This window comes from Nelumbo lutea, chromosome 2, assembly GCF_056320005.1.
Source record: "Nelumbo lutea isolate HS-2025 chromosome 2, American lotus-T2T, whole genome shotgun sequence".
In the NCBI taxonomy this organism is placed as follows: Eukaryota; Viridiplantae; Streptophyta; class Magnoliopsida; order Proteales; family Nelumbonaceae; genus Nelumbo; species Nelumbo lutea.
The window spans coordinates 10,600,394-10,613,612 of NC_142685.1; the positions used below are offsets into that span (position 1 = coordinate 10,600,394).

Sequence of the window (13,219 nt, forward strand, 5' to 3'; positions counted from 1 at the left end):
TTGAATATAAAGATCTAGGCTAAAATGAAGAAATTCTATCCTTTGGGGGCAAAAAAAGTCATTTCACTAGCAACCGGAAAACAAAGCAGAGAAACGGAGAAAGGAGCACAGACAAAAGCTAAAAATAACTGACTAATAGAAGTTCCTGTCCTCTCTGCCAAGGACAGGGATGAGGAGGGATCCAGTCGATCGGGACAATCAAAACTAAAAGAAGCAGAGTTAAACAACATTATCCACTTTGAGCACATTAATCCCTCTTAACGAAGCTGATTGTCCTACAGGCAACTGGTTTGGGAGGGGGGGGGGGGGTTGCTACCATGCACGATGACAGTTTGACTGTTTGTGTAGGATAAGAATGATTCAAAAAGGATCTTCAGATTTGTTAAGTTTGATGTCTTTGTGATTTATGGGAGGTAGCTCTCTTATTTATCATCGTAACTGTTCAAGAGTTTTGTCCTAGTCGGGAGTAGCCTTGAGCAAAGGTAAACCTCTTATTGGTAGCCTCCTCTCGAAATCAATGTTATCACACTGATTGGACCGATAGTCTGTTGGGAATGAGGCGGCCAAAACTATTGCGGTTGAATTTAGTGTCATTGAATTTGAACATGTTGAAGACGTCTTCTGTAAATCCGGATCTGCTGGAGTTCCGTTATTCAAAGCTCAGAGAAGACGTCTTCACTCCTACTTCTTATACCTCGATGCCGTTTGGCAAGTTTTTTTTTTTTTTTAAATCTCTATAATCTATGACAACCAAAAGACTGAATCCGCGAAAATGGCGCTGTTTGGATTCAGTCCTCAGAAAGAAAATGGTGCTCGCACCGTACTCGGTCATTTGCAGCTGTTCTCTGGGAATATCCCTATGAATAAAAAATTAAGTATAGAAATATTCAAAATATAAACGATTGCAAGTGGTTGTGAGGACTGAATCCGATTTTAAGATTATAATAATGGAATTTTAAAAAGATCTGTACACCGGCAGGAGACAAAATCATGCACACCGGACTGCCATCTGAGGCGCTCATCCAGTCTGAGTGGCGTAATTTCTTGTTTTGAGTATGGTATGGTCCTCGCTGAGTGGAGCAGCAGAAGTTAGCTGCAGATCCGGCTGCTGTATCAATAGAGCGAATCCTGGTTAGTATTAGTGTATTACACTGTCTTTACTCTTTACTTTTTGTTTTATGTGTTTTGGACGTTTGGTAGCTTAACGAAGGACCTCTTCATCGAAAAAAAAAAACAAATTCTCTTTCTGTATGATCAAAGATCGCAATTCGGATCTCATATGTTGAAAAAAAAAAAAACAAAATTTTCACTTGCACGGGCCTTCTCAGTTTGAGACATTGAGAGTTGAAAGTTTGTCAGAAATTAAATGGACCCACAGGCACAGAATAAACATTTCATGCTTTATAATCTCTTTTTTTTATTTATTTTTGTCTCCATAAGCCTCCTCTAAAATTTCGATCCCTGCAAAACTAGTTAATTCCGAGTTCACATAGCGCTGCAAACATAAATGTGTATAATGTGTTATGTGACCAACCGTGAGTGCATCTTATTCATATATATGAGTGCTAGGTTGCCAAGGCCTAGGCCTGTCAGGTAATCATTCACTTGATCAAGGACCATTAAATTTAGTTGATTTTATGGATGATTCGTTCGAATTGGTCTTTGGCTCGCGGTTGCATATTCAATGCAGCATTGAGGGCCATAACTTTATAATCTAATGTTCAATTGAGGTGATTTTTAATCTCAAATTACAATTTTTAATATTTTTATAAATAAAGAATTAAAATTGAATTAAAAAATACATAAATTAAGTAAAAAACACATATAACATATCTAAAATATAATTATACATTATTTATTATAAATACACACACACATTGAGAACAAGTATCTAAAATGCTCCTAATGCACGAGTGGGATGTGCTATGGGCATGGTGCATGGTGAACCAATCAGACTATTATTAAAGTCCTGGAAGCTAAGGCCATGTTTGGTTCAATTTTCATTCTTTCTCATTCTTACCAAGATAAAATTCTAAAATGGAAAAGAGTGGGTAAAAATAGGAGGAATGAAAAAATATTGCTATGAACCAAACACTTTTTTCCTAAAAATGAATTGTTTTCAGACTAATAAGTGTCAAATGTTACTTATTTCATTCTTAAAAAAAAAATTGTTTCGGTATTCACAAGCCACCAACCTAGGTCTCCAATAGTCAATGTTTACCAATTGGTATAGATGTTTTGTAAAAGTACTTTCATAAAGTGCTTTCCTAAAAGTAATTTTGTAAAAGTACTTCCATAAAAGTGTTTTCATAAAAGTGTTCCTAAAAGTGATTTCGTTAAAAGTACTTCCATAAAAGTGCTTTTATTAAAGTACTTTCATCAAAGTACTTTTGTAAAAGTGTTTTTATAAAAGAACTATCGTAAAAGTGCTTTTATAAAAGTACTTTCGTTAAAGTGTTTTCATAAAAGTACCTTCGTCAAAGTGCTTTTATAAAAGTACTTTCACAAAATTGCTTTTATAAAATTACTTTCACAAAAATGCTTTTAAAAAAGTAATTTAGTAAAAGTACTTCCATAAAAGTGATTTCATAAAAGTACTTTCGTAAAAGTGCTTTCGTAAAAGTACTTTTATAGAAGTGCTTTCATGTAAAAGTAATTTCATAAAAGTGCTTTAACGTAAAAGTAGTTTCATCAAAGTGTTTTCGTAAAAGTACTTTTATAAAAGTGTTTTCGTAAAAATACTTTTGTAAAAGTGCTTTCTGACATAAGCATGAAAATGTATATCCAAAGTGTACTCAACAATTGACATTTGTAAAATAAAGAGTTTAAAAGCAATATTTTTCCATAATAATTTTATAAATGTCAATTTTATTATTTGTGCAATTTTTATGATGAAATAATTAAAAATTGAATGGAGGAAAGCCCAAACATAGGTCCAAGAAACCCAAACCCAAGTTCCATGACCCAACTATGAGTGCTAATTCGTTTATCGTTTTACTCTGAACAGAGTCCAGAATTTTGGGCATATCTTTCTTTACAGATGTCTGAATTTGGTGATTCTTGAGTCTATGCACAACTAAGAGATAGTGCTATAATTCATCTGTTGATAGTTTTCTCTAAATCAATTATATGTAGGCAAAAATTGGGGGATAAGACTTGGATCCGGGCTGAGCAGATTGAGGAAGCCTTGTAGTACAATAAAAAGGAAAAATCTAACCTAAAAGGGGGACGACTTTTAGAGGTTATTTGGCATTATTTTCTCAATCTTTCACAGAGGAGAAGAAAGGAGAATGACGTACAAACACGTTTAAAGCTTCAACAAGGCTAGGGAGGATCTTGATCGATGAGTTTTACTTGTTATTTTACTTTGATTCCTTGAGAGATTTCAATGTTTAATTTTGTTATTGAGAGATTTCTTTAATTGTTTTGATAAGCACTGAAGTTATATTCTTCAATTTCCATATAAGATTAGTCATGCTCTTTTTATGTGCAATTTGGTAGAAAATAATTGATTGGGTAGATTTATTTTATGGGTTGATCCTTGGTGCAATATTGCCAATGGGCAAAAAGTTATATCGGTTCGGTTAATCAATTTTTTGATTCGGTTTCAATCGGTTCGGTTGTTCGATTTTTTTTGCTCACCCCTAATGCTAGACCATTTTTGTGCCATGGGGCTGATTTTTCATTTTAAAAAGAATGTGGCCATTGGCAAAAATTTTGTAGTCAAACACTCTAATGCTATTCATTCTTTGCCCATTCTTGCCTAGAATGAGCAATAATTAAGAGAATGAGGCACAGAGCAGTGAACCAAACATGGCCTAAACCTTTTGATATAAATTCTAAAGTGTAGAATTAGTTAATAAATATTTACAATCTGATTTCAGGTGTTTTCTCATTTAGATTCTTTCTAAGAGAAGCCAACAAGGCCGCTCATCTCTTGGCAGCCAAAGGAGCGCTGGGTTGGAAGGCAGTTGGTCTTGCCCCTTCTTGTCTGCTATCTTCTCTATGAGAGGACTTTGTTTTGTAGTTTGTTTTCTTTTTCTTTTTCTTTTTCTTGTTTTTGGTTTCTTCTTGTATTTATATGGTTTTCTATAAAGAAAAGTTAAATTTCTTAAAATACCCTTATGGTTTAGTTAATTGACTAACTATTTCCCTACTGTTTGACTATTGTCTAACACTACCCTTGAATATGAAAAAGACCATTTTACCTTAAACTTTCTTTAAATTTTCAAAAAGTTTCTCTCTCTCTCTCGTTCTCCTCTCTAGAAACACTGGAACTATTAGATATGTAGATCTCTCTCTATCTCTTTCTCTCTCTCCTCCTCTCCCTCTCCCTCTCGTTCTCTAGAAACACTAGAACTATTAGATATGTAGATTTGTAGGTCTCTCAAATCTCTTCTTCTCCTTCTCGTTCTCTCCTCCAGATCCATCAGAACTGTAGATCTCTCAGATGTCTCCTTCTCCCTCTCACTCTCTTCTCTGGAACTCGTTCTCTTCTCTGGAACCGTCAGATCTGTAGGTCTCTCAAATCTCTTCCTCTCCTTCTCGTTCTCTCCAGATCCATCGGAACTATAGATCTCTCAGATGTCTCATTCTCCCTCTCACTCTCTTCTCTGGAACCCATTAGAACTGAGATCTACACTCATTCTCTTCATCGGAACTGAGGTCAACATCTCTGTAGATCTCTCCCTCTCCCTCTCGTTCTCCTCTAGAACCCGCTGGAACTGAGATCTATACTTCCGTTCTCTTCGTTAGAATTGAGATCGATATCCATCACTCGGTGGTGGAAACCCCACTATTTATTCGAATGTAGAACAAGATTGATCATGTGTGCTTGGCTTGAAAATGTGAGTTGAAGTTGAACTCTCTCTCTCTCTCTCTCTCTCAATTTGTAGTTTAGATCGGATAGAGTATAGTCCTCCATGTATATATTAGACATTGTTTAGTTAATTCAATATGTATGGTATAAAAAAATGCAGTACAGAGATATTTTCAGATGCAGATATTCTGACCTGAAACCCAATCTAAGTGCTGTTCTGACCTGAAAGCCTGAAACCCAGGTTTTGCTTGGAGCGAGAAAATGAAGAATCATTCATTCGAAAGAGAAAAAAAGAAAGAAAAAAAAGAAAGAAAAGAAGAAACCAGATTTGCTTTGAGCGAGAGAATGAACAGTCGTGTTCGTCCGAACGAAATTTGGCTGTTGTGTGCACGATGGTTTTTGAGCGCCGAATTTAAATCAATGACTACTTTTTGGTGTGCCAAAAATAGAAGGGTAAAATTGCAATTTAAGAGGCATTAAAAAGTTGTTCTATAACAACCCGTTAAATCCGCTTTTTTAATATATTATAAGGCAGTTTTTTGTTGACCGTGTATGGCCAGGTGCCAATAAAGATAGGTATTCTAGTAATGAGTCTTGATCCCGATCTCTCCAGTGTAATCACAATTGACTTAAATCTATTAAATGATCTTTATCAATTTACAAATAAGGAATCCGGTTAAATGGCAAAGGCATGCGACCTAACATTAATAACCTATCAACCTCTATCATAAAACTTGTTCCGGCGCAGATCGGATTAGGTGTTGAGGCGGACAGTTGACGGTTGACACTTACACTGCTAATTAATAAAATAAAAGCACACACGGTAGGATAGGAAAGGGCTTGAGTGTTGCAGCAGTGAGATGTCAGTGCATTAAAACAAAAAGACCCCCCCCCAACCCTACTATGGATTAATCATGTATTTACTTAAATCTATCCCAGCGTACATAAACCACCAGAACGATTCGAAGGTGATACCGTTGCCTTTCGTCATCATTCGAGTTTGGGCTAAAGTATTTATAAGCAGCACCGATCCCTTATTCCAAGTACAGAACTGAGACGAGTGGGGGTTCTGTTAATTTCACATTCTTATTTCTGAAACCAGATAGGAGGATATGACACAAATGACGAAGATTTGTATGATTCTCCTGTTTTGGTTCTCTTGCTGCTGGCGTTTATTCTTCCGTCGAAGTTCGCAATACTCTATCTTGCCAGGTGGCAGATGAATTGACATGCAAATGAGTCTAAGTGTGAGATATGAGCCAGTAGCAGTCGAACACGTGGTCGTTTGGAGAATGCAAAAGCTGTGACAATGCGTTCCAACGGTGATCTGTCTGTGAAGCGAATCCGATTTCAGGCACGATGAATCGCACGTTTCAAGCACGTACACGTTTCACGCATCCTCATGCCATGCACGAACCTTGCCCTGATTTCACCGATAAACAGGACGCTGGTCCCTGGGTTGTGACGTATAATCAAATCAATACCAAACAAAGTAATGCTGGCCGTTTCATAATTACCCAAGCTTTAATGTGATGATTTGATGAATGCAGCATATTTGAACATACAAACACCAGTTGATATGATTTGTATCGTCGCTCGGTACAAATCTTCATCTCCGATGTTTTGTATATATTAATGTACTTACAAACTTACAACACAAAAGCTGGTCGATTGGAGATTGGATTGTTGTCGACTGCTGAGATATAATCCCTGAACCCTGATCACTGAACTTTCTCATCTAAAAAGGATTCTTCCGACCCATACAATTCCCCAGCCAGAAGTTCAATTCAACTTATGGTCGTTGTCAAGTGAGCACCGGCACAAGAAGGGTCAGCCCCAGTTTGTCCGAAAGGTGCGTGGTTAATGACTTATTTCTACTACAAATCTGGGGCATAAAAGGCGCTGCAATTAGTACATGTCTACGGATGAATATAGAAAGAACAAAACTGTCCATATGTGTTTTCATCTCTCCTCTCCACTCTCCCCTCACTCTTCAGTCCTCTCTCCATGTGGCTTGATTAAGCTGCGTTTGGTTTGAAGTAAAAAGTAGGGAAGAAAAATATATGTGGGGAAATCTTTACAAACCTTATATACATTTGTTTCTTTCCTTACATTTTCTTTTAAACCAAACAAGCCATTAAGGGGGGTGTTACATAGTGTGGATGAGAAAATAGTGGGTGTAGACTATTCCACACCACCCCATAGTCTATAATTGTTCTGAACCGCTCCCATATACATTTATAAATGATCTATACCAACATTTTAAAAAATAACCTAGAAATGGAACCGTTCTGGCCACCGGTTTTTGGGTTGACAGTTCGACCGTCTAGTTCGAATGGATGGCCCATTTTGACAAACAAATTAAAAAAATAAAGAATAATTAAAAATAAAAAATGTTAAAACGTTGAATGGGTTGACCGCTTGGGTCAACAGGTTGTTGACTTTTTCAATGGTTTTTGGCCAAAAAAACCAGGTTGGGGGTAAAACGGAACCACTTGCCTGGACGGTTCTCGGGCCGAATGGTCAGACCGTCCGGGTCAATGGCGGTTCGAAAACCTTGATCTACACAATTAATCATGATTATCTAATTTTTGCATTTTATATGATAAATATATTGAAAAGTGCATCAATGAATTAATATCAATATTTTTATAAAAACAATAATAAAATAATTAAAAATTAAAATAATTATATTTTAAATATTATTTTATTGATAAAACATTAAAATTAAAAAAAATAAAAAAATAATTAAAATAATTAATATGTTATTAACAAAAATATTAAAATGTAAAACAGACAATAGGGTTCTAGCCTTTGAGGGAAAGTGTGAAGTAGGAGATCAAAAATCAAGTGTGGGCGGTCCCTAACCACGAGATTTTGCCATGGTTGAGAAATTGGGGGGTCCGAAACACCGCCTAAGTCAATGCAATCTAACACAGGGCAAAGGAGTGGATTATTTCCTTTGTTTCGCACAAATTCTATTAAATTAGAGGTTATTGCATATGGAAATAAATTTGCAATACTTTGGTCTAATTTCATTTGTTTCGCACAAATGACTCTCGTGAAGTGGAGATTTTTGTACCTAAGGTTGTGTTTGGTTGCAGTGCAATTTTATTTACACTAATACAAATGTATGGAAAGAGTACAAATGAAAAAAAAAAATTGTAAATTCTCGTTTAATTTTATTTTAGGTTTTAATTTACTTCATTTATACTGCAATCAAACAAAATAAAATAAAATTTGAAACAAAAATAAATTAGAATTAACACTCAAATCATTTGCACTGTCATAATTTTGCATTAGTGCAAATTTATTTACACTGCTCCCATGCTCTACCACAGTAAAAAACCAGTTGTCCTTCGATTCATGAAAGTGCCAAACCGAAACCAAACTGAATCAGTTAACCGGTTAACTGATTCAGTTTGGTTAAACGTACTGAAAAAACCAGTTGTCCTTCGATTCATGAAAGTGCCAAACCGAAACCAAACTGAATCAGTTAACCGGTTAACTGATCAATTGGTTAAACGTACAGTTGATTGGTGCAGTGCAGTTCTTTCGATTCCGGTTTGATTAATCGCTGAATTTTCTTCAAGGTCAACCAAAATTGAACTGATCAGTTTTATTATTTGCATTTTTTTTTTCAAAAATTCAAATTTTCGGTTTTGATTGATTTTTTAGTTTTTAATTAATGAGCACCTCTAAACTTTCTAGTCACAAATTGGTTTGATTAATCACCAATTTTTTAATTCTTTATATTATGATTTGATTAATCACCGAATTTTTTCTAGGTTAACTAAAACCGATTCGATCAGTTTGATTATCCGCATTTTTCCAATTTGATTTCTGGGTTTTAATATTTTTTTATTATTTTTTGGTTTTCTAAAAGCACCCCTAATCCTACCAATTGACAAATCCAAAGACTCCTTCGTAGCTAAATGCCCATAGCGAGGTCCTACCATCCACCCATGAGGCACAGTACAATCTGTAGGTGAAGTTATTTCCATCATGTTGGGTTTGCCTAATTAATTAAGCCCAACCAATAAGGCTCATTTAGTAATGCACAAGTGTCGCTCTGTCATAAAGTCGAAAGCCCAAACCGAGAGCTTGCCTCTATAACGGGGCATGACTGATTATATATATATATATATATATATGGTATTTTTTAAGGCTGCTTACAGGTTGGGTTGGGTCGGTTTACTGAGGTTTTCCAACTGATTTGATCTAGTTGGGTTATCTGAGATGGAAACTGAAACTGACCTAGTATTAAGCAAAACTGATCTGATCGGTTTGAGTCAGTGTCGGCTCTAAGTTCATCCATGCCCCCCATGGCCACTTAGTTTTTTGGAAATATATTTAAAACTGAAATATGTATTTTAGAAATATATATATATATATATATATATATATATATAAACAAAAATATACATACAAATATATTGGAATATATATTTTTTGGAAATATATATCTGACATATTTCATAATATATATATTTTAGATATAGATATTGGAATATATATTTTCAGATATTTTAATTTTTAGTTAAGTAGGAATTAAGTCGGTTCGGTTCGGATCGATTTCGGTTTTCACACAAGAAAACCAAAACCAACCCAAACCATCAGTTTATGAATTTGTACAACTCGTAACTGACCAGTGTTGATGAAAACCCTACCAACTTAGATTGAATCGATCCAAGTTGATCGGTTTGATCGGATTGGGTATGAACAGCCCTAACATTTTTTTAGCATTCAGTGTCACCGACTATTATAGATTAGATTAATAATAGATGTAGTTGAGCCCATTCATACACCAACTATGAAGTAGGATCAAGGGAATTCGAATAAAGAATAAGAAGCCAGAAACGTATGCAGAACCTAGAAATAAACCGCATGAGGAGGTATATTAAACCACATATATAGAATATATAAATAAAATTTAGAAATAGGAGACATACTTTAGTATAAAGAAAATTTTGAATACGTAAATCTGCCTTGCAAATTGGCCAGCTAATGAATGAATTAAGTTTTTTTACCACAAAAAATAAAAACATCTTAACAGTAATGTTTAGAGGAGAAATGCTTGAAATACTCAAACACTACAAAAAAAGTGTTTTTTTTTTCTGCCTTTCTAAATTCAAAAACCCCATTTATTATAATAAAGTCATTAACAGTTTAGCACTTGATGAGTGTAAATCTTACCTATGACTTATTAAACACGTGGCACCTTTGAGTGAACTGTAAACTTGGCCTTCAGCTCAAAGAACATCGTCTTATTGTCATCTCAAAGGATAAGCTCAGCAATATATAACTCCACTTTAGACTTCTTAGCTCAGCTCATATATATGGGCTTTACCGACCTCTGAGGAGATCTCTGTACCGAGATGAGTTACTGCACAAGAGAGCTCCTTCCTAGCATGATAAGCACCCTTTTAAAGGAGCTCCATACTTTGACACGTGCCTATTAAGTGATCACATGGCAGTGCATGGAACAAGATTGTCAATACGTATGGTGAATTTGTCAGGTAATTAATCTTGGGACCACTTCATACATTGAAGACATAGAGGATAGATCACCACTGCATGTCACAGCTATGCACCAGATGGCTAAACAGGTAGCACTGATTAGGCTTCAGGTGCTTGAGTCGGATCCCAAGTGTTTCGACTAGAGACCAGTTGGCCTGAACCAGGCCACATGTGCTCAACCAAGCCTTATGTGGCTGAACTCAAGTAATAGGTGACCTAACAGAGTCCCAAGTGTTTTACTGGAACTCCACCAAGGCAAAGCAAGCTCTAAGTGTCTCAAGCTATGACGGCGTCTTTCATCTGCCTGGCATATATACACTTTGACAGGTATCCAAATCTTATTTATGGAGCATATTAGCATTGAATTCATACTTTATGACATACTGTATCACCAACCACCCTCTGAATTACTCAATATTGATTTGACCATCAGAGCTACAAGCCCGGAATATCACCCCAGGCAGCATATCTCCGAACAAACTTCACCACCTTTTAAAACCGATAATATGTAGATAGCTAGTTATCATTCTAACATTCCTGTCTGTAATAAGACAGTCCTACACAAATTAACCTTGCCGTTGTGCAGCCGCAAGGGAAAATGAAAAAGAAAAAAGAAAAACGAGAAAGATACCCATCGAACGCTGGTACCGTTCAGACTCTACATCTGGCAATAGGAGCTAGCATTACAAGATCATTTAAGCTTTTTGCCGTGCAAAAAATAGTAATATTATATTTCTATCGAACTGAGGTGGTTCATATGATGGACCACTACCTATGCACTATTGGATAAAGCGATCACATGATCATATCTGTATGGTTATCCATTTAAACCGGAAGTTTAGAATGAATGTCGGGGCATAACTCATTCGGACTGGTTCGGTACACCCTTATCATGAGAAAGTAAGCTTTATTTAGAAGATGCCAAAGCAGATCGATCCCTAGTCGGCTTTGCCGATTTGGTCAGGGATAATTAATGTATTTGTGTTGGATACTCAACTTCAACTTCAGGTTATAAGACAGAGGGATTCAAGTTTTGGGTCCCCCCGATTGGTTTATATCAAAGAGTATCTTTCTCACAAACCTTATGTTTTTCATTTTTATGATGTGTCGTTGCTTGTATAGAGAATCGAATCAGGTAGGCATAACATTATAGGTATGTTAAATAAATATATTTAAATTTTTTGACATCAATACCTTAAAATACTTTCAGCTTATTTTTGAAAAAGATTAATATTTATTTTTGACAATTGTCAAAATATTTATCAAATATTCATTTAATATATTTATTTAAGTAATATTTATCGTTTATGATCTGTGCCTGCCCACAGTGAGAATCACCCTGTTTGACTTGTTATAGATGAACTCAAATCTACGGCCCTATAAGAGGGTGCGGCACAACGTCCCATAGTACACCTCCACTGTGTATTAGAAGCATTTTTTGATGATGATACCATCGGACATTGTGGGACACACCCTTACAAGGCACAGATATAAGTTATAGATGGGGAGTCACTGAATCATGAAGTATTCAAACACCCAAAGGGCGATTAACTAAATCTGCCCAAAATCTAAAGGGTTGAAATGTAATTTACCTAATAAACACGAAGAAGGGATATTTTTTAAAATTCCTTCTCATTGTTATCCTTTGTAATGTTTAATATTTAGAAAAATCTACTTTACCGAAGACATAATATTGAAAAGGCTTTTTGTTTTGTTAATAATGCTGGAAGGTCAAAACCTCTAATAAATTTTAATAATAATAGCATCTGATAAAGTTGAATACATTTCTCCAATCAATTCCTTCTGCTTCTGACGAATAGGACTTAATTTCTCATCGGGCTTTTGAAAACTATCAAATAATAGCCAGAATAATTAATACTTATCTCTTTTTATCATCATTTTGTATTTATACCGTAAATATTTATATTTGCACTTAAGGCTAAATTTGGAAATGATTATTTGAAAAAGAAGGGTTTATTGAATAAGTAATTAAAAATAAGTGTTTATGAGGGTTTTGTGAAACAACACTTATTTGAAATAGAAATAGTATAAATATTTTCAAAATGACGTGTCGGGCCATAACATGCCAGGAAGGAAATAAGCATTTAGTGAATAAGCAATTAAAAATAAGCCCACATTTTGGGCTTTTCGAATAATCACCTATGATTAGAATAAGCACTTATTTTGGGCTTATTTTTCAAACACCAATAAATGCTTGTTAGTGAGATCTTGGCCCAGAATAAGTATTTATGTTTAAACACTCCCCTAAGGCAATGCAACATATGATTCTATAGCTTGTATTCTTGTGATGTTATTTATCCTCCCATCTTCCCTGTTGGACATTGTATCCTTGTATTTAAGAATGTGCATTATGTTACCTTTTTAAATTTATTACTCTCCCAACCCGGGGTGGATCCAGGGGTGGCAGAGGGGAGACATGGCTCCCTAATGCCATATTTATTAGATTCTGTCCCTCTAAGACTCCACTTAGTTTGTGACAAGATTTAAGTGAGATGGAATGGGATGGGATGTGAGAAAACTTCTTTTCCCTTTTGCAAGAAGATAATTGAGAGAAACATGTTGGATTTGCTCATACTTCATTGCTGTTAAAAGTGTAGCCGGCCACTAAGGCCAGCAAGTAGAGGGAACCGATGCCCTTCTTGGGCTTAATTGAAATGCAGCTGAACTTGCTCTGGATGCAAGCTTATCCAACCTTAAAAAATGTATACGAACAATGTTCTAGACAGTTTACAGCTGCCCAAAGCAAGAAGCTAAATTTTTAATTTTATAAAAGCCATTTGCCATGGGAGAGGGAGAGTATATTGTCCTGTCTTCAAAGCCAAAATTATAGTTTGAGCGTCAAAATGAATTGTATCAACT

General features: G+C 35.4%; 2 long non-coding RNA genes across 2 annotated transcripts; one reads left to right on the top strand and one right to left on the bottom strand.

Moving 5' to 3' along the window:
* The first annotated feature begins 756 nt into the window (after positions 1-756).
* LOC148868512 (uncharacterized) lies at positions 757-5,486 on the top strand. Its single transcript, XR_016106800.1, has 2 exons — positions 757-1,131; positions 5,061-5,486. It is a non-coding gene; the product is annotated as an uncharacterized LOC148868512 (long non-coding RNA).
* Positions 5,487-5,654: 168 nt separating this feature from the next.
* Positions 5,655-10,224, bottom strand: LOC148868513 (uncharacterized). Its single transcript, XR_016106801.1, has 3 exons — positions 10,016-10,224; positions 6,473-6,704; positions 5,655-6,273 (listed from the first exon to the last, which is right to left on the bottom strand). It is a non-coding gene; the product is annotated as an uncharacterized LOC148868513 (long non-coding RNA).
* Between the last annotated feature and the right edge of the window lie 2,995 nt (positions 10,225-13,219).